The 22,457-nt window shown below is 40.7% G+C and overlaps 1 protein-coding gene across 1 annotated transcript in view; it reads right to left on the reverse strand.

The window, feature by feature from the left end:
- Window positions 1-22,457, reverse strand: part of RD3 (RD3 regulator of GUCY2D) — an 82,164-nt gene extending 59,707 nt beyond the window's left edge. Inside the window, exon 1 of the mRNA XM_039359605.1 lies at window positions 21,368-22,457. The gene's annotated coding sequence lies outside the window, so the exon portion shown is untranslated. The remainder of the gene's footprint in view (window positions 1-21,367) is intronic.

Genomic DNA, 22,457 nt, shown 5'->3' on the forward strand with positions numbered 1-22,457 from the left:
CAGGGACACATTGCAGCTGTGTGTCTGGGCCGTCAGAAGGTACAACCTCGGGAAGAATTGCGCCTGAAAGGTACCAGGGTCCCCAGCCAAAACAGGGTGGGTTTCTGCGCTTCACGAAGAAGCATTTATAGGACAGGCACACACAAGCCCATCAAGAAAAAGCTGTCACTTAAAGTGAAGCTACAAGGGGTTCCATTGGCTATGGAACTGGATACGGGGTCTGCACTTTCAATCATTTCCATGCACACGTTTAGGAAGATTTGTTCTGGCAGTGGATTTCAGGCCAAGCTGAGGCCTTCTGACATTGTGTTAACAGACTTTCAAAACTCCAGAGTATGTGTTAAAGGGGAGGCCACCCTTAACGTACAGTATAAGGATTTTGAAGGTCCACTAGATGTAATAGTAGTAGGGGGTGAACGAACGAGTCTCATAGGACTCGATTGGTTTGAGGCCTTGGGAATACTCGTCACAGGGCTCAATAGCTTGCAAACAATTGACCTACAAGAAGTCTGCAAAGAATTTGCAGATGTTTTCAGCCCCCAGCTGGGGACATTCAAAGGACCCCCTGTGTCACTGAAGTTAGACCCCACTGTCACCCCTATTAGAATTAAAGCAAGAAGGGTCCCTTTTGCTTTGAAGGGTAAAATTGACACCGAGTTGGACAAACTGATTCAGCAAGGAGTTTTAGAACCTGTCGACTCCAGTCCTTGGGAGACCCCCATTGTCACGCCTCTTAAGGCAAATGGGGACATTCGCATCTGTGCAGATTACAAATGCACTCTGAATAAGGCATTGCAGCAACATGCCTATCCTGTTCCTATGGTCAGTCATATCCTGGCCTCCCTCAAGGGGGGGCGCGTTTTTACAAAGCTTGACCTAGCTCAAGCGTATCAACAGCTGCCTGTTGATGATGCTGCTGCTGTAGCTCAAACCATTGTAACCCACAGAGGGGCATTCAAGGTAAAGAGGTTACAATTTGTTGTAGGTGGCGCAGCAGTTAGAGTGCAGTACTGCAGGCCACTTTAACTGACTGTGTTCAGCAGGTCAGCGGTTCAAATCTCACCGGCTCAGTAGATTACCCCTGCCGGTAATAGAAGCTGACCCTGCACCAACAACCAATATCCTCTCCATTCAGGCCTTGCCTGAGTCCCCTTTAGATGCCAGGGATGTGGCTGCTGAATCAGCCACAGATATCACACTTTCGTGTGTCCTTTCTTGGGTTTTATCTGGATGGCCAGAGAGCTGTCCAGGCACTGAGTTTCAGAGTTTCTGGTCCAAAAGGAACGAGTTATCCACCTTCCAGGGATGTCTGCTTTGGGGGAACAGAGTTGTCATTCCTGCCTCAATGAGGACTAGGGTCTTAGATTCCCTCCACGAGGGTCATCCTGACATTGTACATATGAAGGTGCTTGCGCGCAGCCATTTGTGGTGGCCTGGGTTAGACAGAGACATTGAGGCTAAGGTGCATGCATGCCACCTTTGTCAACGCTCGTGCCCTGAAATGCCCCAAGCTCCTGTACATAGATGTGAGGAAACACAGTCTCCATGGTCTAGGGTGCACATTGACTACGCTGGGCCCTTTCAGGGTCAATTCTTCTTGGTCCTAGTTGATAGCCATTCAAAATGGCTTGAGGTTGTACCTGTCTCTTCCACCACCACTGCAAAGTCTATTCAAGTACTGAGGGGGATTTTTGCTGCACACGGGCTTCCAGATGTCCTCGTATCTGACAATGGCCCTCAATTCACTTCTTCCAAATTCCAAGCTTTCTTACAGGCCAACATGATTCGTCATGCCACCTCTGCACCTTTCCACCCGTCCACCAACAGTATGGCTGAATGCATGGTTCGCATCACCAAGGACGCCTTGAAGAAAATTACCTATGGAGACTGGCATCACAGGTTGGCTGACTTCCTCCTTTCTTATTGTACTACACCTTCCACTTCTACCGGGAGGAGCCCAGCTGAACTTCGTTGGGGGCGCAAACTGACTACCAAGCTTGACCGGTTGCACCCAGACAGACTACCTTCCACAATCACACACCCCAGGGCACCTAGACAACTGCTTGTGGGTGCCCTGGTTTGGACTCGTAATTACGGGCCTGGTCATTCATGGCTCCCTGCCACTGTATCCAGGGTCACAGGTCCTTTGTCCTACGAGGTGTCCCTGAACAACGGTCGTGTCCTGCGACGACACATCGACCAGCTCCGCACTAGACGGGACCTTCCCACTGAGACTCCTGGGTCTTTTCCAGGGGGGGAGGGGGACCCCTTTGGGCAAAGGGAAGAGTGCGGGCTGCCGCCTATCAGTAACGAGGGAGCTACAGACAGCACATTCCGAGATTCCGCGAGTGCTCCAAACAGGAATCCATGGAGCCCAACTAGAACTCAGGCACCAGTGCCTACTCCAGCCAGGGAGTCACCCCGGGGGCATAATCATTACTCACCCGCTTCACTCAGTACTCTAGTCAAGGAGGATATCCGGGAGCGTCCAAACAACCCACACCCTGCAAGAGAGCTGGCACACATTCCGTCTAGTTGGCCCAACACTACCCCTGTCCCTAGAAGGGGGCAAGCACACAGGGAGGTGGTCGAGGAACCAAATCCCGACTACAACACCTCTGACATCACTCAGGGGACAACTGAGTTTTGGGACAGCACTGAAACCCCAACAAGCCCGGGTACAGAACGGGAACAAGGGGAAAGACAACCTCTTGACAGGTCTAGGACAGACCTGGGAGGTTCTACAGAATTGCCCAACAGTGACAGTCACTTAAGAGGGCCAGAGAGCCTGCAGCCAGGCAGGACAACCAGGTCAAACAGAGAAAGAAGCCCTGGCCTGACGAGCCCGATGGGCAAGCAAGCAGGCCAGGCATTGGAGCACAGTCCTTGGGAATCACCAGGGTGTAGCAAGGGGGACAAGCATACATCAGCTCTCAGTCAAGGGGTACTTGGCAGGTACCCAGAAGTCAGGAGGTCACAGAGAGCCAGAAGATCTCCTAAGTATTTAGAAGATTTTGTAACTCTACTGGCAAAACAGAGTTAACAGAGAGTATTCCTGTACACATAGGCAAATAGAACACTGGGAACAATAGAAGCAGAGGGGATAACTGGTACAAAGTAGTATGGGCACCACGCTCGTATTGGGTTGTATATTATTATTGTATGATCATAGTCTTAGCCGGGGGGGAAGGGGTGTTATGTCCTGAGCCTGTGGAAGCAGGCTCGGGGCATTGCAACAGTCCTGGGCAGGTGCAAGCTGCCCGGGACCAGACTGGTTGTCGCCAGCACTCGCGCGCATGCGCGGGTGCTAGCACGCCAAATGTTGCAGTTTGGCCCGGGAATCGTCTATAAAAGAGGCAGGGAGATTTGGGCGTTGTCGGCGTCTTGTAACCATTATGCTGAACAGAAATAAAGAGTTCCTGAGAACTACAACTGCTTCTTGTGTCATTGCCATTTCGCGAAGGACTTAACAGTTGCCTAAGATTAAAAAGCAATAAAGCAACATTATATAAAAATAGCCCAGTCACCCTGAGGGGAAAAAAAATAAACACTTTCTACATTACCCCCAAACTAAAGGACCTGAGAAACATCTCAACTCAATGCCTGAGAAAAGTACCAATTTTTAGAGCTCACTTAAAAGGGTGAGGCATACAAATCACCAGAGCAATGCTGTTTGAGAGGGCAGGTTCTGTAATAGAAAAGGCCTACTTCCTGGGTTCTGCTAAATTACAATGCTAGATTAATAAGATCTGAAGCAATCCAGCTCTGTGTGATTAGGCAGGCACTATGGGAGAGAGATAGTTTCTCTGCTAGTCCCTCTGTCATGTAGGTCTTTATACTGTAAGTAAGAAGCATCTTGAATTGCTCCCGGAAACTCACTGGCAACAAAGCAGAAGTATTACATGGGTATAGCAAGACTTGCTTGTGTCACTGCATTCTGGACCAGTGGTAGTTTTTGACAGCCTCATGCAGGGCACATTATAATAGCCAACCCAAAATGAGACCAGGATCAAGGCTCTTGATCCAGGAATAAAGTCAACTGACACACAAGATGAACTTGTACAGAGGCCTTCCAGGCAGGACCTGTTTCTTGCTCTCCAAGCATGAGCTAGGAATCCAAGAAGACTACTAGATTGTTCAATCCATTCACAGTCAAAGGTAGAAAATTCTCAGAAATGGAAGGACCAAGCACTCATAGCAATTTGGTTTTACTAGGGTTGAGCTTGAACCTGTTTTTCCTGATCCAGACCTCAACAGTCTCCAATACCTTGAAGGATTTATTTGGTCACCAGGATTTAGCTGGGTATCATCCTCATATTGATGATATATGACTCTGAACCTGCAAATAACCTTCCCCAGTGGTCTCATGAAGATATTAAACAAAAAGATGCTAAATATGAAAACATCAAGTCCTATGACACCTCACAAATCACGGGCTTTAGCTTCAACTCTCACGTCCTGTCAAACTTGGATTTGGAGAAAGGAGGAAAACCACCTTATCATGGCCAACTCAGACTCAAAAGATAAAGAGATGATACAGGTGGGTCATCAGCCTGAGGAGATACAACTGGAAGAGTCACAGGCAGGGAAAGCAGCATTGCCTAGCAACCAGGAGAGGCAGCTATTGTTGGCCTCAGAAGATAAAGATGAGGAGCTAACACTTCTGTCCCCAATACAAGGGTCCACAATGAAGAAAGGAAAATAAAATATCAACATGTTATGGAATAATTAATTGAGCAGTTATGTTATGTGCTGTGTATTCCATACTTTTAATTAAAATACTCTTGAGTAATCAAGAAAAAAATGTGTGCATGATTGTGTAATTCAAGAAGAAATGTTAAAGAATAATTTTGTGCATGTAAGCACCACTGACTTCAACAGACTTCAGAGCAGACTTGCAGAGATTGCACTATTAGTATCAACTATGTTCTCTGCACAAGAAGATGGTTTGAGGAACTCTAGAGTACAAGGGAATCTGCAGAGCTATACTTCAGGGATCGTATTATGGATTAATTTGGTTTTCCATAGATAATTTCCAGGAGATGTTGCTCATAGCAAACATACTAAATATGGCTTAGGATGTTGTACTGTTTTAATTATGTGATTCCTTCTTTTCAAACATAGCTATGCTGCAGAGCTTGACATAGAATATTGGTTGGGTTGCAGAGCTTTGTAGCATCTCACATCCAAGAGCAAAAGGGAATCCTTAAGCAAACAGAAGCGTGCTCACTGCTTTTGTCCACAGTGCCTCAAACCAAGGAGAGCAGCTATGATATCCTCAGAAAAGATGCAGCTGGGTTAAGAAAGGTGCAGAAAGACAACATGTACTTCAAATTATCGTTTAACAAGGAAGTTGAGCAAAAGCTTGCATAATCAGCGGGATCTTTACCAGCTTTCAAAATCACTGTTATATAAATTTCCTTTCAAAAAATATTGGAAATATTTTATTTCAGAAAGCATCTTTGTAACTTGAATAATATTGGAGCAAAAAAAAAACCCTGAAGAAAAAAATCAGTATATATTTTATGTCTCTCAATAAGGACAGCCATCTGTACTAAGAGCTTACCCGGTTTCCACAAACTTAATAGCATCTATTATTTCCTGAAGATATAGGGGTGTGCCTAGATAAACAGCTTGATGATGAATAATCTTGGGAAGGGCTATATTGTATTAAAAATCATTAATTTCTTCCACAGTGATGTTTATCTTAGTATTATAAAACTGAGTATAAAAATAGAAAAACTGCTGAATTCTTAGATCAGAAGCATTACATATTTTACTCCAAGCATCCTTGGCAGTGAAATAATATAGTTTATTTATTTATTTAAATTTAGATTTATACCTCACCATAGAGATTCTAGGTAACTAACAACAGATGAAAACACCTTGTAAAATAATAAACTCACATTTGTATTGATAATGACCGCCAAGATAAAACCAGACCTAATAAATTATGAACATCACACCACCCCACCCCCATAGCTGGGAATAGATCCAGGTCTTAAAGCCTTGGAAAGCTAGCAGGACTGAAGCCAATTTAATCTCAGAGACTATGGTATTCCAAAGTAAAATTGCTTTGCTGTAATTGTTTGAGACTAGAAGTTAATAAGTTACAAGATCTTGGTATTCATTCCCATTGTCTTTGCTTATGTGATTCAACTGTTCTCCTAATAAGATGACTTCTATGAATACAATTGAAACATAAGCTGATTAGAAAAGATGTTATATGTTGATATTATTGTTATATGTACAAATACTAGAAAAATGTTTATATTCAACTTTGTATGTATTGAAAGTATTAAAAATTATATTTGTTTAATATAGACAAAAGGAGAGTGTTACCGGAAGAAGAGAGGATCAAGGAAATATATTATTAACCAACATATTGATCAATTACAGAAATTAATTACTATTGATTGTTTTTAAATATATGAACTCAGACAACACATTGTTCACTAAGCAATAAGGATTGTTATTGTAAAAAAAAATAATAAAATATATTTTTACAAAAGACTTCTAAAACTCATGGCATGTGCATATGTGAGCAAGACAGGACACTCTCTGGCTTGTACATGTCAGCTGTACATGGCTTGCCACAACTTGGCATGTCACATTAGTCACATTACCTTCCTGACTAAGATGGATCATTTTAACCTTCTTTATACATCCTATACAGATATTGTTCTTTCAGCAACTTCACTGACATCAGGTTGAGGCTTGTCATTGGCCTGGTGTGGTGCACAGAGTCTGAAAGGATGATATCAGCAGCAGCAGCTAAGCTGTGAGGGCATCCCTAATAACCAGGGAGTGGCAAAACTTAAGCTCTCTCATTCAAACAGTGCAAAGGAAGTTGATCCAAGAAGTCTGGCATGCTTCCTGCCTCTTAAGGGATGTTTGGAAAAGAACAAGTGATCTATTTGCTTAATTCATGCGTAGTTAAATAATTGGCCCAACAGAGCTGGGTGTGGATAAAATAATTGCCACTGGTTTTCTCCACTCCCTTTCTCTGAACTACCTGTTCCCTCATCAGAATTTATATTATCAACTGTAAGATTGGAAGCATAAGAGATCTCTGACTGCAAAAATCAGGACTTAGACCAGATCATTTCAAACTCCTTTCTGACAATAACTTAGTATCAAAGATGGAGGCTGTAGTTTTAGGCTGATTCTCATTGGACTAAGCCATGGTTTAACTATGTACTAAATAAGCCACAATTATTTGAGGTGTAAACTCAGACTAAGTCTTTTGTGCTGTAGAAACCTTTTTAAAAAGAAAATGTCTTTTAAAAGTTGCATAAATCACAGTAAACATTTCTGTGACAACACTGAATGTGAGTGCCAATGGCCCAAAAATTCTCCCTTTGTTAGAAGGTTCGGGTGAAATGAATACCTTGCCATGTGGATGTCTTGCCATGAACATCATTGTTTAAAAAATGACATATACCCTTGTTCTAATCCGCTCTCCAGCTGGGAAGAGGGAAGGGAGCAGACAGAAGCTTAGAAATTCTTAATTTGGTCTTCCACGTGGCTATAAAACTCTCAGAAGAAACAAGGACTGGTGACTGCTAGAAAGGGCGCCTGTTAGGGTGGCCACTTTTCCCCAGTTGAAGAAAACACATGGTTTTACATACACCTTCTGTGTTTAGGATAACTGTTTTAGTTTAAACAGTTCTAAGAGTCTATGTCTCTTCCCATGATGGAGAAGATTGTTACCAAGAGCTATTCTTTTACAAGCAAATTTTAAGCCCCCAGATTCTTTATTTTTGTAATTCTTTCTCTTGAAACTGAATTCAAATGAAAAGTGCCAACCTAATATTATTAACCATTCTCTCTATCCTAGAAAATAATGTTACATTGCAGTTTCTCTTGCATTGGTGGTTCCCAGAGAGATGGGAACACATTGAATTGGAAACTGAAATACAAGAAGTTACTCATCTCTTTCCCTCCAACACTACCAATTTCTCCTTAGCTGCTTCATTTCTAGTAAGTTGTGAAGTAAACTTACTGCCTTGTGAGAGAAAGGGCATCGAGGTTTCTCTTTCAATCAGTGGAAGGCTTTTACAACTTTGTGTGTGCAAAGAGTGAGGTTGCCTCCAATTAATGCAATCTCTCCATCTTTCCCCAATGACTATACTGGCTCTGAATTCTGGGAGTTGGCATCACGATCCATCAAGCGGGGCCGGGTTGGAAAATTGGCCTCTGTTCAATGTTGGCTTGAATTCAGAGCTCATACCCAAAGAACAGGTAGCAGTTGTAGCGAGAGGACTTTTGCAAAGGGACATCTAGTTCTCTGATTGCACTCTTGTCTGGTCAAGGAGGCCCTCCAGAGAACCACTGAAACCTTAGTCAGCTTATGAATGGATTATTGTAATATGCTCTACATAGTCCTTGAAAATAACTCTGAAGTACAGTTGCAAGATTCTGTTAATACAACCTTACAATAAATTAGAATTAGCTCATCTAAAGAGCCGAGGTGGCGCAGCAGTTAGAGTGCAGTACTGCAGGCCACTTTAGCTGACTGTGTTCAGCAGGTCAGCGGTTCAAACCTCACCGGCTCAAGGTTGACTCAGCCTTCCATCCTTCCGGGGTAGGTAAAATGAGGACCCAGATTGTTGGGGGCAATGTAAATATATATATACATTGCTTACTGGTGTACACCGCTTAGAGAGTGCTTGCACTTAAAGCGGTATATAAGTCTCATAAATAAATAAATAAATAAATAAATAAATAAATAAAATCTGGTCCTGCTTCTTCTCTGGACTATCTTGCAAGGCTGATATTAATCTTGCAAGTCCCCCCCCCCTCCATTCCATTTATAACCCAAGAAATTAGGGAGGGTTTCTTCTCTGTCCCTATCCACCTTCCTGCTGTGGGCTAAGTCAGAGGTCCCCAATCTTTTGGGTACCAGGGACTGGTTCCATGGAGAGAAGTTTTTCCACGGACCGGAGGGTGCATGGTTTTGTGTGCTTCCTGCATCTTGTGGATGGGGCTTTGCTTGTGTGTGCAGCCCAGTATTGCATAGCCCGGTACTGGTCCACAGACCGGGGGTTGGGGACCCCTGGGCTAAGTTACCTCTTATTTGACTGTTCCCTTGGCTGGGTCTCTTTTCTCTGTCTCCCAAGGTCATTCCCACATGCTTAAAACACCAGGTGGGTCCACAATTTCCATCACTAAGTGATGCAATTGCTAAACCCAATTTTATCACCTTGTTTTGCTGTGATTGTTAAGTAAATTACACAGTCATTAAGTGAATCTGGCTTCCTCCGTTGGCTCTGCTTGTGGAAAGCTTTCTGGGAAGGCTGGAAATGACAATCATGAGCACCCCCTCTCTCCCAGGACATTGCAACCATTGTATGAGCTGGTTGCTAAGCATCAAAATCGCAATCACTTGAAGGTGCTGCAATCAGTTTTTTCAGCACTATCATAACTTTGAACGGTTGCTAAACAATTGGTCACAAGAACAATTATTCTTCCAACTGCCCAACCAACAACAGCCTCTTCCCTAACATGGTTAGGCAAAGTTATCATTTTTCCTATTTTTCTGCATGCAAATTAGTTGAAATGATGTCACAAGCACTGAACAGCTGTTTGTAAACACTAGAACTCATGGTAAAATAGGAGCAACAAACAATATTTGCTTTCTTCTGAAATATGGTCATTTAGGAAATGATTGTGATGATCTAAGCAATAATCTATCATTACTCACCCTCTGAAGAACTTATTCCTCTAGAAACCTGAATTTCACATGTATCAGTCTACCTCTCCACTATGTTATATTTTGATTTAAATTCAAAACTGGCTTGCTGTGAAGTCAGCAAAGAATTAGCAAATGTGGTCATTTATTCAGCATGCAAAAAAGAGAACAAAAGATGATATCACATTTGCATACACTAATTACATCTATGGATACAGATTTAGAAATAATGAGTATAATTTAAATATAAATTAGCATATCCCATTTTGAAAGCCTGCTCTGGTCTGATCTTAGTCTGTAGCATTCAGTTCTAAAGTGTACACCAGAGAGATGAGAAGTACATTAATAAAATGATCAAAGTGCCTGTAAGCCCAAAAATCTAATTATAAATAAGTTATCTACTGGGTGTCTGAATAATGTGAGTCTTGGATCCATCAAATCTGAATATTGTTGCATCGTTCACTCAGCTCAAAGACAAAACAGAGTCAGCCTGCTTTAGGAGAAGATTAGCTCCTTTTTTCAACTCTACTTGAAAAATCTCTGTACTTAAAACAGCACCTTGGAGAAGAGGTTAAGGGCCTTAGTCAACAAAATATGTAGGTGATCACTAAAGCATAATTTATCACATTGAGACAAATTAATGAATAGTACAAACTCAGAAATAGGACACATGAAATTGTTAAACCTATATTATTTAACATAGTATTTAACAGTTAAACTATTTGAGGTATCATGTACACCATGTATATTTAAAACAATTCTGAGTAGAGAAAGCAATTTTCGCTTGCATTACAGAGTTTGGAATTTCCCCTCTAAGGTGATAAATCTAATTTTAAAAAAAGTATTTCTCCTCTTTAAAATTTGGTGATAAAACTTATGAAAAAGTCCCTTTGATTCTTTTTCCTAAACTTCATATTAATATCTCCAAGGATAATTTTTGTCAGAAATTTCTGCTAGAAAAGAAAGGTCTAAGCTTCTCCATAGGCCAAGCCCATGATAGATACGAGTTTCCCTGTAGACCAGACATGTCAAACTCGTGACATCACATGATGTCACGCAATGTATCAGGCCAATTTTGCCATTGACGGCAATGGGGTGGACGCGGCTTCCAGATGACGCCATGCTGAACATTTTATAATTATGCAATCACACACACATATGCTGCAATCTGGTAGCTATCTTATAAGAACATCTATAACGGGGCTTTTCAACCAGTGGTATGGGTACCATCTGTGGTACATTGGCACCTGGCAGGTGGTACACGACCATCCTAGAAAAGTGGTAGTGGGGAGGGGAATGAGCTGAACCAGTGGCAGCACTGCACAAGCTTGAGCGAGAGATGGCTGGAGCTGCAGGGCTGTCAGGGCTCAGCGGAAGCGGAAGCGCCAGGATCAGTGCCAGACTCCAGCTGGAACTCGGTGCTGATCCTGGCGCTTCTGCGGAGCCCAGAAGAAGCGCCAGTCAGCTGGAATGTGGCAGCATCTCCAGGGTCTTGTGATTTACATTCAGATGCTTGGCAACTGATTCATATTTATGACGGTCACAGTGTCCCAGGGTCATGTGAAGTGACCAAAACCTGCTGCAACCACCCAGGAGACGGGGGGAATAAAAATGAAACACCCCCCCCAACCCACCCCCACTGCCAGTCCTCAACAAAAATGCTCACAACAATGAAAACCTCGGACAGGAGGAAGAGTGCGGCCGGGCGGGCAGGCAAGTGTCTTGCTTGGCTGTGGCTTGGGGGGCACTTTTGTCAGTGCCATTTTAACTATAACAGTTATTAAGCAAACTGTTGTAAGTTGAGGACTACCTGTATTTTACCACTTTTTTCCTTTTCTTTTTTGGTCATTAAGTTTTTGACACCTTGCTAGGTGACTGGTGGTACTCGGATATTGCCATATCCTAGAAGTGGTACAGTGGGTGAAAAGGTTGAAAAGCCCTGATCTATAATATACTGTACTCTCACCAATGCAATTGTGCTCACTTGGTCCAAAACTTAGCCAAACCTGCCATATGTTACTGTAAGTTCTTTTCATAATCATAATTAATTTTTTATACAGCAACAATAATTAAAGACATAATGATGCAATATACGGTACAGTATGCTACTCATAAGATTCCCCCTAAACTTACGTAACTGTACAAGGAAGCTACCTTATGCCAGAGATATTATAACATGGAGAATTTCTCAGGATCTCAAAGACACACCTGCTACATTGCTTCCTAACCCAGAATGCTTCCATGCTGACATCTCTTCCTTCTGTTTCAAACCTGCCAACTCAGAAATCAATTAGGAATAATCACTGCCTTGCTCCAAATTATCATTAATAACAAAACATCCTTTCATCTCTGCTTGTATTCCCCTGACCCCCACCTAAATCTATATCAGTGGTTCTCAACCTGTGGGTAGGGACCCCATTTGCGGTCGAATGACCATTTCACGGGGGTCGCCAAACAACGCAGTCCGCCATTTTTTTCCCCTTTTCCTTAGCTATGCTACTCCCTTTTATTCTATTGGCTTTTGAAAGCCAATAGAATAGACTCTCTTGAATAGAGTCTAATTCTATTGGCTTTCAAAAGCCAATAGGAATTGTCCAGGCTGTCTCTGCCCTGCTGAGCCCGCCAAAAGTCCCATTCTGCAAACTGTGCTGCACTAGTTGAGTAGTCCTCGACTTACGACCGGTTGGGGGTCGCGGCATTAAAAAGGTTGAGAACCACTGATCTATATGCTTATAACATGTTGTAATTTGTTAAATTAAAGACAGTGAATAAATATCCCAACAGTTCCTTTAAGGGAGGAGGACTGAGATGCTATCAAGGCCCCTTTCTCTTGAAAGGTTTGAAGCCCAGGAGCCAGCAGGCCTGATGAGGCCAGAATTTTTGCAAATTAGGAAACAGACCTTGCACAAGCTTTACTGAACCAAAGCTCCTCTCCTTTCCCATTACCACTTCACACACAGATAAAAGGGAAGAAATGAAGGTCTAGTTTTACTATGGCTTCAAATGCAGAACGCTGAAGGGTAGTCAGAAATAGGGTGGCCAAGCTTTTGAACCCAGCCAACAGATAAGCTCACAAAACTCGAAAAGATACATTGAACAGGTGCTGAATCCTCTAGGGTCCTAATTATTCTAACTGAAGCTTGTTAGAGTTGAACTAGGTGCCTCTTCCATAAGTTGCTGTGCTTAGCATCTTTTATTGAGTAGACATAGGACTGCAACATATTGAAGCAGGACAATGCTCCTTTGGGAGGACAAGCAATTTTCAGGTATACGAAAGGATACCTCCTAATTAATTTCAGAAGTATTATACTTCAGCTGTCAGTAGTTTGACAGTCATCGATTTATATTTTTTTAAAGATTCAAGAATCTGCTAGTCCAGGGGTTCTCAACCTTGGCAACTTTAAGACCTTTGGACTTCAACTCCCAGAATTCTTCAGCCAGCAAAGCTGGCTGAGGAATTCTGGGAATTGAAGTCCAATAGTCTTAAAGTTGCCAAGGTTGAGAACCCCTGTGCTAGTTACTTGACCCATTCTGGCTGTATGCCGTAAAACAAACACAGCTGCCAGTTTGGGAAACTCAGCCAGGAAGTGCAGCTGCCAGAAAATCATATGAGCTTGGGTAAGGAGGTTTCTAAAATACTTGAAACTGCAGATTCCCTCAACCACGGAAACAGAAACAGTCTGTATCACTTGGGTTATTTTGTCTCATGTGGCATCTAGTTCTCTTTTCCTAAGAGGCCGATCAGGCAATCTTTATTGTTGTGCTTTCATTCATTTAGAAGTAATGATATTCAAGTCCTATAAACAGACAAATAATTATATAAGGTACCATAAGAGTAACTTTGATGGCACACAATAACAACATAACACAGCTGGTAAGTTTCATGCAAGACAGAGGAACTTTCTGTGAAGTAAACGTGTACAGAATTGTAGCCTGAAGGGCAAAGAGATGTTAATTAATCCTAATTAAAAAAAATAAGCAAATAGAAAACCCACCCAAAGGAAATATGGAAGCCTGTTCCTAAAATAACATGGGCAGCAATGAAAATGTTATGATGAAAATACTCAGAATGGAACACACCTTCTCCAGTGGTTTAACAAACAGCATAATCCTAAACTTTGAGACATGTGAAATGACAGGTTTGATCACTTTAATTAACAAGTTCGGCATGAATGTAGGACGCATATTTGCACCTACATTGGCCTTTCTGGTTGTAAATCTACATCAAGGAGGGAAGTTACTTCACAAAAAAATGAAACTCACATATAGTATCTCAATAATCAAAGATCCTGGCCTGGATCTGCATAAGGACTCCCACTGCTGCCCTCTAAAACAGAATTTCTCAAACTTGACAGCTTTAAGATATATGGATTGCAATTCCCAAAAGTGTTGGCTGGGGAATTCTGGGAGTTGAAGGCAACACATCTTAAAGTTGCCAGGTTTGAGAAATATTGTTCTAAAATCTGAATTTTAGGAATCCTTCATGATGTTTCGTATACAGCCTAATGAAGTGCCTCATCTCACCTCAAGCCCTCTTATTACATGGCACATGATCAAGGCCAGATCGCTGAATATTTATGTGCCTCAAGTCACGAGATGTGTCTTCTTGCAGCTTTTGTATGAACTCCAGTTGTGATTTGTCTATTAAACTACTATATAAGTAAATAAAAATGACTTCATATAACCTGAGTGGCTATCCCTTTTCTTGCTTCCAGGTTTCTTTCCTTCTTTCTTTCCTTCCTTCTTTCCTGTTCATTGTTTTCTCAGTCTTGGCAAAGAATTCTAGATGCCGAGGTTGAGAAACACTGCTCTGCAATCTTCCCACTTGTTTAGTTACCTTGCCTTCAGTGCTCTTAGTAGCATTTGATCTTAGACTGAAGGAAAGACTGGATTTCCTCAGAGGGCATCTACCAATAGAATTCTGCATTCTGAAACAATGTCAGGTCTTATCTGGCTTATTCTAGCTTTTTAAAAGAGTACTAGACCTGTTTCTTTAGCTTTTTTTTTTTTTTTAAGCAATCAAAGCAGGAAAGAGAAGCAAGCTTTGCGGTTATATGTTGCCAGGCCAGTCCTAAACGAATGCATTACAAATTCTCTGCTGCTTCCTCCTAGGAGTTTGTGTGAAGCTAGTTTTTCCTTCTTCTATGCTATTTTGCCCTCATCACAGGCTACTTTCTGGTACAGCTGGCCATGGCTATTAGCACTACAATTTCTTTGGAATATATTAAAATTTGGGTGAAATTGAAAAGAGCTTCTTCCATTTATTTCAGTCTGGGGAAGAGGAGGAGGAGTGAAATGCCAGGGAGACATCTGATGTTCATCAATTTCCCCCCCCCACACACACACACACACTACAGATGTGAATTGACTTTGGGGCTACTGTATTTCCCAGCCTGACTCTACAGCTGTTCTGGAAAAATACTAAATCCACATCCAAAGCTAACTCCACTGACAGGTTGGTAAAACAACAGAGGCCCATAGGATGAAGTTCACTAATCTACCTCACTCTTTCTCTGCTCTACTGGTCTGTTGGCTGAGTTCTTTATGGACATAAGTTTAGTACTCAACAATAGTTCAAGTCACACATCACTAGCAAAATGAACCAGATGCAGGTAGTCCTCGACTTACAACCGTTCACTCAAAATGACGACTGAGCTACGACCCATCATCAAAGTTACAATCGCCATACCACTTCCACAGTCACATAATCACAACTTGGGGCCCTTGGCAACCAGTTTGCATTTATGATAGTTGCAATGTCTTGAGGTACTGTGATCACAATTTGTGACCTTTCTAGGTGGCTTCCAACAAGTGAAGTCAATTAGGGAAGCCAGATTGCCTTAATGACTGCAGTAAAAATGGTTGTAAAATTGGGTCCAGTCACATGACACTCAATTAACAACCACATTGCTTAGCAAGTGAAATTCCAGGTCCAACTGTGGTCATAAGCTAAAGACCACTCATACTAATCCAAACCTGGCTCAATAACACTACATGTTAAGCACAGGAATTGATTTTTTTTCCAGTAGCAAATGATAAACGGTGGAAGAGAAAAAACAAAGCCAGAGAAATCTGCCAATTATCACCTCTGCAGGGATTAGTTCAGGTAGTTGTCAGGATCAAGACTGACTTGGAAGCACCAATTTAAAAAAAAAAAAACATAAAGGCTATATAGCTGATGTTACAAGCTCATATTACAGCACCATGCAGACTTCTGTTTAACTGGAGGCACCATGAAGCCTTTGTATGTGGATTCTTGGTAAAACAGTATTTTATTAGAAAAAAACGAGTGCTTTTTTGGTAAGAAAAAAGGTGCCTGAACTCAGCCCCCCCCCCCCAGGCCATTCCTTGATATGCAACCTTTTGCTCCCCTCCCGAGCCGGACTGCCATGCTAAGGTAGATGGGATGGGCAAGGATAAAATTATTACAACGACTCAGGAACTGATGAAACAAGAATAATACTGTGTGTCTAAGCATATTTATGCAACAACGTCCCTTCTCAAACAACACTACAACTCCCAGCAGACTTTGCTGGTTATTTACACCCACTGAGCCGAAAGGGAAGACAGAAGTTACCGCTGTTGCCATAGCTGTATAAGTGACATATAGGATCGAGGGCAGTTCTACAATGGGCCGTTAGTCAGTCGGGGGCACTTGGGGCTGATGCGCTGCCGAGGGCTGGTCTAAGAGAGCGGTCAGTTTCAGGCCTTTGCCCTGTGCGGCCAACTAACCCGATTGACGGTTTGAGGGCAGGAGGGGACCAGAGGGATCACCTTTCGCCGCCACGTCTATTCTCAGCATCTCGGGAGCTACCATAGCATCTTCTAAAGACCCTCCTTCCCCTCCCCATTTTCCTTACTTCCTCCGGGCTGGGGTTCTTGGTCGGTCACTCTCCTTGCGCAAGGTCCAGCCATGTCCAGCCTACTGGGGAAGTTGTTCAGGATCAGCCCGGGGGAGAAAGGTGGTGGGAAGGGGCCTTCTCCCCAGGAGGCCATCCAGAGGCTTAAAGAGACCAAGAACATGCTGAGTAAAAAACAGGAGTTGCTAATCTGCTTTCCAGGTCTGGTGTGTTTCTCTTCTGCTGCAGGGAAACAGAGTTTGTGGGACTAAAAAAAGTTCAGTCAAATCTTCCAACTCCTTGTGAGATTTTTTTTTTTTTCCGCAAGAAGTTGGAAGGTCTGACTGAACTTTTTTAGTTCCACAAATTCTGTTGAAAAAAGGTGCTGGAACGCCATTCCGTGTGTTTTATGACAGAAAAAGCTCTGGAAAAAACAGTCAGCATAATTGCAGCTATTTAAATTCTGTTGGCAGAAAGATGACACAGAATAAATACAAAATTTGTGTACTTTAACACATCATATTAATAAAAGAATTCCTTCAAAGAGTTCTTAATGAGAACTGTGTTCCATTACTCTCTGCAAAATAGAAGCATGCTCATGTGAGGTAGATTGATATTTTCTGGGCTCATTAAAATAAGGTGTAAATGTGACAATAATCCTTTAGTTTTACAACATATTTGACTAGCTATATTCACTTAACGCCAAAGAGGCTGTTAGGCCTTCATACATTGCAAGGAATTGTTTGCTTTTAATGCATTAATATATTTTGACGTATCACTATATTCTACTTCTCCCTACTCAACTGTGTAAGGACCATAAGAGTTGCATCAGACATCAGTGGCTTCTAATTGGCCATTGAGACAGATTCAAGATTTGCTTATGTCACCTAAAATATGGCCCTCAACAGCTTGGAAACAGGATGCAATGGGTGAAGTCTTACACATCTGAGATGATTGTGAGGAGATCTTCTGGGACTGTTTTTGTTTAACAAAAAAGTTAAAAAAAAATTGTGGAGTGCCATCTGATGTTTACTTTCTCTGTGCTACAGCTGATGTCAGGAATGCTTTCTCTGAATTTCATAAAGTTACATATTCCTTCCACTTGGCCTTACCTAGATGAACATTGGATTGACAGTTTTTCTACCTTTGTTTTCCTGTCCTTTGTCTTTGTCCTCTATATGGACTAGAGTGCATTTTAGCGCAGGCTTCAAGACACTGTTTCAGACAAGACTGCATAAAAATGTCAAGTTTTCCAATAAATCGAAAACTACAAAGACATGGTAAAGCAGGAAGCAGCAGATATGTTTCAAGTAGTGTGTTTTCTTGAGCTACTCGATTGGACAATCCTTTTAAAAAAAGCTTTGGGACTTAGTCCCACAGTGTGATCAAATATATCAATGAATGGGTATGGCCACTGGAATTATTACAGAATGAGCTCTTCCATTTTTTTCCTACAATGTTAGCTCTTCAAACATCAATGTGCCATTACTTCTACATCAAACAACAATTAACTTTTCTTCTTGATTACTGTCTTAAATCAGCATTTATCTTGCTTAGCTTCTTTTGGTTATCACATTTTCCTCTATAATTATATGGAGCATATACAGGAATCCAGCAAAGTGTTTTGTTTTGCTGAAAACAGCATGTTACATGTTAACATATTCCTTACCATAGATACGTTGCATGTTTATCTGAACAAATGCCTGCACAATGTTTTATTGTGGTTTTTTTTTTTGAAAAAAAAAGTATATTTAAATTTCACAATTTTTCCAAAGAAAGGCAGTGGTAGATTATTCCCTATCCCTTAAGAGAGCAACTAAATAATCCACTTTCTGGAGCTAAACAGGCACTGAATCCATGAGTTCAGTCCATGAGGGAGTTCAGAATCTTAGTACAGTTATTACAAGTATGAAAGGTCCAGACTGTAACTGTCCCTAGTCTGCAATAAAATGTTTTTATCTTTAAGGAACTAATCAACATGTTTATTATTAGAGAACAGGAGTTTCTTGGAAAGGTGGAAAAAACAGGATCCATTTCCTTATGCATGTTGAATGTTAAGTGAAGTTTTCTGTTACAAACATCAATAGAAAAATCAAAAGAAATCCTTTTTTTCAAATTTTGTTCACTCCAGCCTTAAAACTCATTATATTATATTTGTAGATTATTTTAGATGATTTCTGACTTGTGCAAAGACTATTTGAAGTGGTCAGATTGCTGGACACATATAATTTAAGGCAGTATTAATAATCAGTTCAACTATAATCCCAGAAACTATGGGAGTATTTTTGAGCTAACTTCTATTTATTGGACTCTTGACTGTAATGTATAAAGCCAATAGACACGATAGAGGGAATTGAAAGAGGGAGGGCTTAAATTTGCATCTCTCAAATAAGCCTCTCAAATTCTTAACATGGCCCTGTTTGTTTGCATCAGTGTTTTCCATACTTGGCAACTTTACAATATGTGGCTGGGAAATTCTGAGAGTTCAGGTCCACACATCTTAAAGTTGCCAAGTTTAATAATACTGGTCTGCTTGGATCCAAATGGGGCAATTTTATACACATCTGCTCAGAAGTCTCACAATTTCAATGTGACTTACTCCCACAGTCTACACTGACTAAAGTGCAAAGTCAGAGGAAAAGGCATTCCCTGAGACATCTCTGCTATGAACCATTTAACTTAATCAAGGTTCTTGTTTATTTAAAGCTGACTAGTCATGAGATAAGAGGCTAACTCAGATGTCATCAATTTTATCTCTAACAGAAATTCTCAACTAAAACAAGCACTAAAAATCACTGTTAGGGTGAGCCAATTATAACACAATAGCAAGCAAAAAAATCCAAACAAGTTTCTGATTAACTTCTAATAATTAGGGGCAGGAGGAGAGGAGTAACAGAAATATATCATACTTTCATTAGGATCTATAAAAACATCATATAGTAGTTGCAACTATTGAGTTCATCAGTACAGGTTAAGGTGCCAATTGCTGAGATAGAACTGAACATGGTAATAGTTTAATGAGGTATAAATTCTGCAGTCTTTGGTTTAATCATCTTTTTTGTGGCTCATATAAAAATGTCATCTAATTCCACTAATACAGGAAGTATCCAGTTTTCCTTACCTACTTTTTTCTGGCTTACAAAGAACTCCTATGTTGCAGACAGAGCTATAATTTATACTTCGCTTTTCCAGTAAGGAGATTAAGGCAGTATACGAGGAACCACATAATTCCTTTTGATGGATTTTTTTCTTATAATTTTCTTATAAGTCCATCTAGTTGAGCACCCTGTTTCCACAGTGGTACAGAGATGTCTATAGGAAGTTGCCTAGTAGGGCATACCCTCAGCTTCATAGTTGTCACAGATGCTGAGCACCATAGTTAGCTTTCTCTGTGGATGGATACAATAGCCTGAGAAATGATTTTATAGCCAGATTGGAAAATATGATTCTCTTGACATTTAACCAACCCATGTCATGCTGGTTCTCAAGACAGATTCAGCTGCGCAAACAAGAGTTGTTATATTTTCTGGAGGGAGAACGGTGGTGGATTTTTATGCTCAGCACTCTCCAGAGGGTTTATTTTGTTTTGTTTCCATTAGCAGCCAATGAAAGCTTTTTGTTTAAAACCCACCAAGTAGTGTGTTAGCTCTGCAAAGTTACATAGGATTTAATATTTAAATAGATAAGCCTAGTTTTCAGAGTAACAAGCTCTTCCTGCTTTCCATCTTAAGATCTCTACAATCGGGCAACTAAATTTCATTTTTGATGTGTGCCATTGTGCCCACAGTAAAATAATGACAATAAAGCTTATCTTATCTTATCTTTCTATCAAACTCAATATCCTTTCCTCTTCCTTATCCCTCTTTTGAGAGTTAAACCTTCAACCTATACTAAAGAATTCTAGTGATCCTGAATGTCTGCTCTCATAAACCTGATTGCCTCCATTAAAGGCAAATATACTACTGCTGCTTTTGGTTATCTTCCTATTACTGGGGAATCCCATCTTTTTTTTTAATCAATGAATAGCTATTTTGTTTGTCAGGCATCTCTTTCCCCCAATTAACCTTGAAAAAAAAAGCTTTAAGGTCACAGAGGGTGGGATTCCAAAAAATGTATCTGCATTCTAAATTGTAACTGCTAGACTCTCAAATGGTAGATTCAGAAAGAGAGTGTTGATTCCAATTGTTATTTATCTGTCAGTGGAATGCCTTTCTATCTCCTGCAGTCATCTAGGAAGTTTTTTTGCCAGTGATTTCATGCATACATACACACTTTCAAAAATTGGCATTTCTTTCCTTTTCCTGCCTTCTCTACCACTCACTGTGCGTACCCTGCATGTGTATAAACAAATGCAGCTAGCGAGAACCCCATACATCTGGGTCCTGCTTGATCTTGCTGCCAAAAGCCAATCTGTGCAATGTTGACACAGTTATGCAGACTGAGGAGCAGAACTGCTGAGTCTGGCTTACAGCATAGCCTTTAGACATTGTACCTGCATGCTCAGCACCTAGGAGGACCTGTGGCAGATGAGGAAAAATGTATTCAAACAGCAGCAAAGCAAATTTTGCATACACTTGCCATTTTTGAAAAAGCACCTAGCTCACAGGTCAGAATCAAAATGTTAAGCTATTGCTTAGAATAGAATAGAATAGAATAGAATAGAATAGAATAGAATAGAATAGAATAGAATAGAATAGAATGGAATATAATAGAATAGCTTTATTGGCCAAGTGTGATTGGATACACAAGGAATTTGTCCCCAGTGCATAAGCTCTCAATATACATACAAGCAACAAGTAATAAATCATGATCAAAAAGATATACATATACTCACCCTCTCAAGGGATTTCCATGTTAAAAAATGTGCCAGTGATCATTGTTTATGAATAATCCAAGATATTTTACCCAGTAGTTGTGGCAACAATATAATGTTTGCTAAATATTTAAATTAAGCCAGCATATAAATTACTTGTAAAATGGGGGCTGGAGAAGACAGCATCTTACTGTATCTTCCAAGTTTCTCCTCTTCTCTGGCACAAAATGACCAGCAATTATCTGATAATTCCATACGTGAAAAGAAATGATTTTGTTGAGCTGATGCCTTAAGCATAGTTGCATAGAAAGCAAGCTACATTTCCTCAATCCCTTTGCACTTGCACTACTCTATAAGGAATACTGTTCTTTCCAAGATTATAAATGCAAGATGACTTAATGGAAAAATGCAGACCCAATTTGGAATAACGTCACTTATAACAAGCATGACAAGTTTCAGATTCCAAAATAGATAATTGTAAGTTAGGGTTATGTCACTACTGGATTTTGCAAAGATTGCATAACCAGCTTTGTAGCAAGAGCTTGTGTTATAGTAGTCTAACCAGCCTTGTAATCGCACCGCAAAGGGATGGGAAGCCCCTCCCAATTTATTCTAGGCTTTGGAATGTGAACTGAGAAAAAAAATGAGTTCCATTTTCTTATTACTGTATATAGCATGGAGAAAATATAAATGCTTAACAATGCCCATTATATTTTAAACAAAATGGGAAAAAATACAGGAAGACTATTACAAAAGGATAAAGTGTTTTTTTTTAAAGGAATTGATGTACGGCTTTTTGAATTACATGGTCTTTTGAATATATTGCACTAATATACTGCACTCCACGCTCCAGCTATACTTGTCAGCACTATTTGACTGAGTCCCACAATCATCATCATGCCTAATATTTGTTACTTTGCATAGTCTATTAAAAACACGTACACCCTCAGACACTTTTCATTAGGACCAAATTGAAATGGGGAAGGTAATACTGCTTACATGGACAAAAGATGGGGAAAATATATAATATATTATATTATTATATTATATTATTCCCAATTAAATATATTATAAAAAGTAGCATATTTTTGGGTGGCATGCCTATTTAATA

Source organism: Crotalus tigris, unplaced genomic scaffold, assembly GCF_016545835.1.
Source record: "Crotalus tigris isolate CLP2741 ecotype Arizona unplaced genomic scaffold, ASM1654583v1 scf7180000019097.2288821080:1192077, whole genome shotgun sequence".
Taxonomy (NCBI): domain Eukaryota; kingdom Metazoa; phylum Chordata; class Lepidosauria; order Squamata; family Viperidae; genus Crotalus; species Crotalus tigris.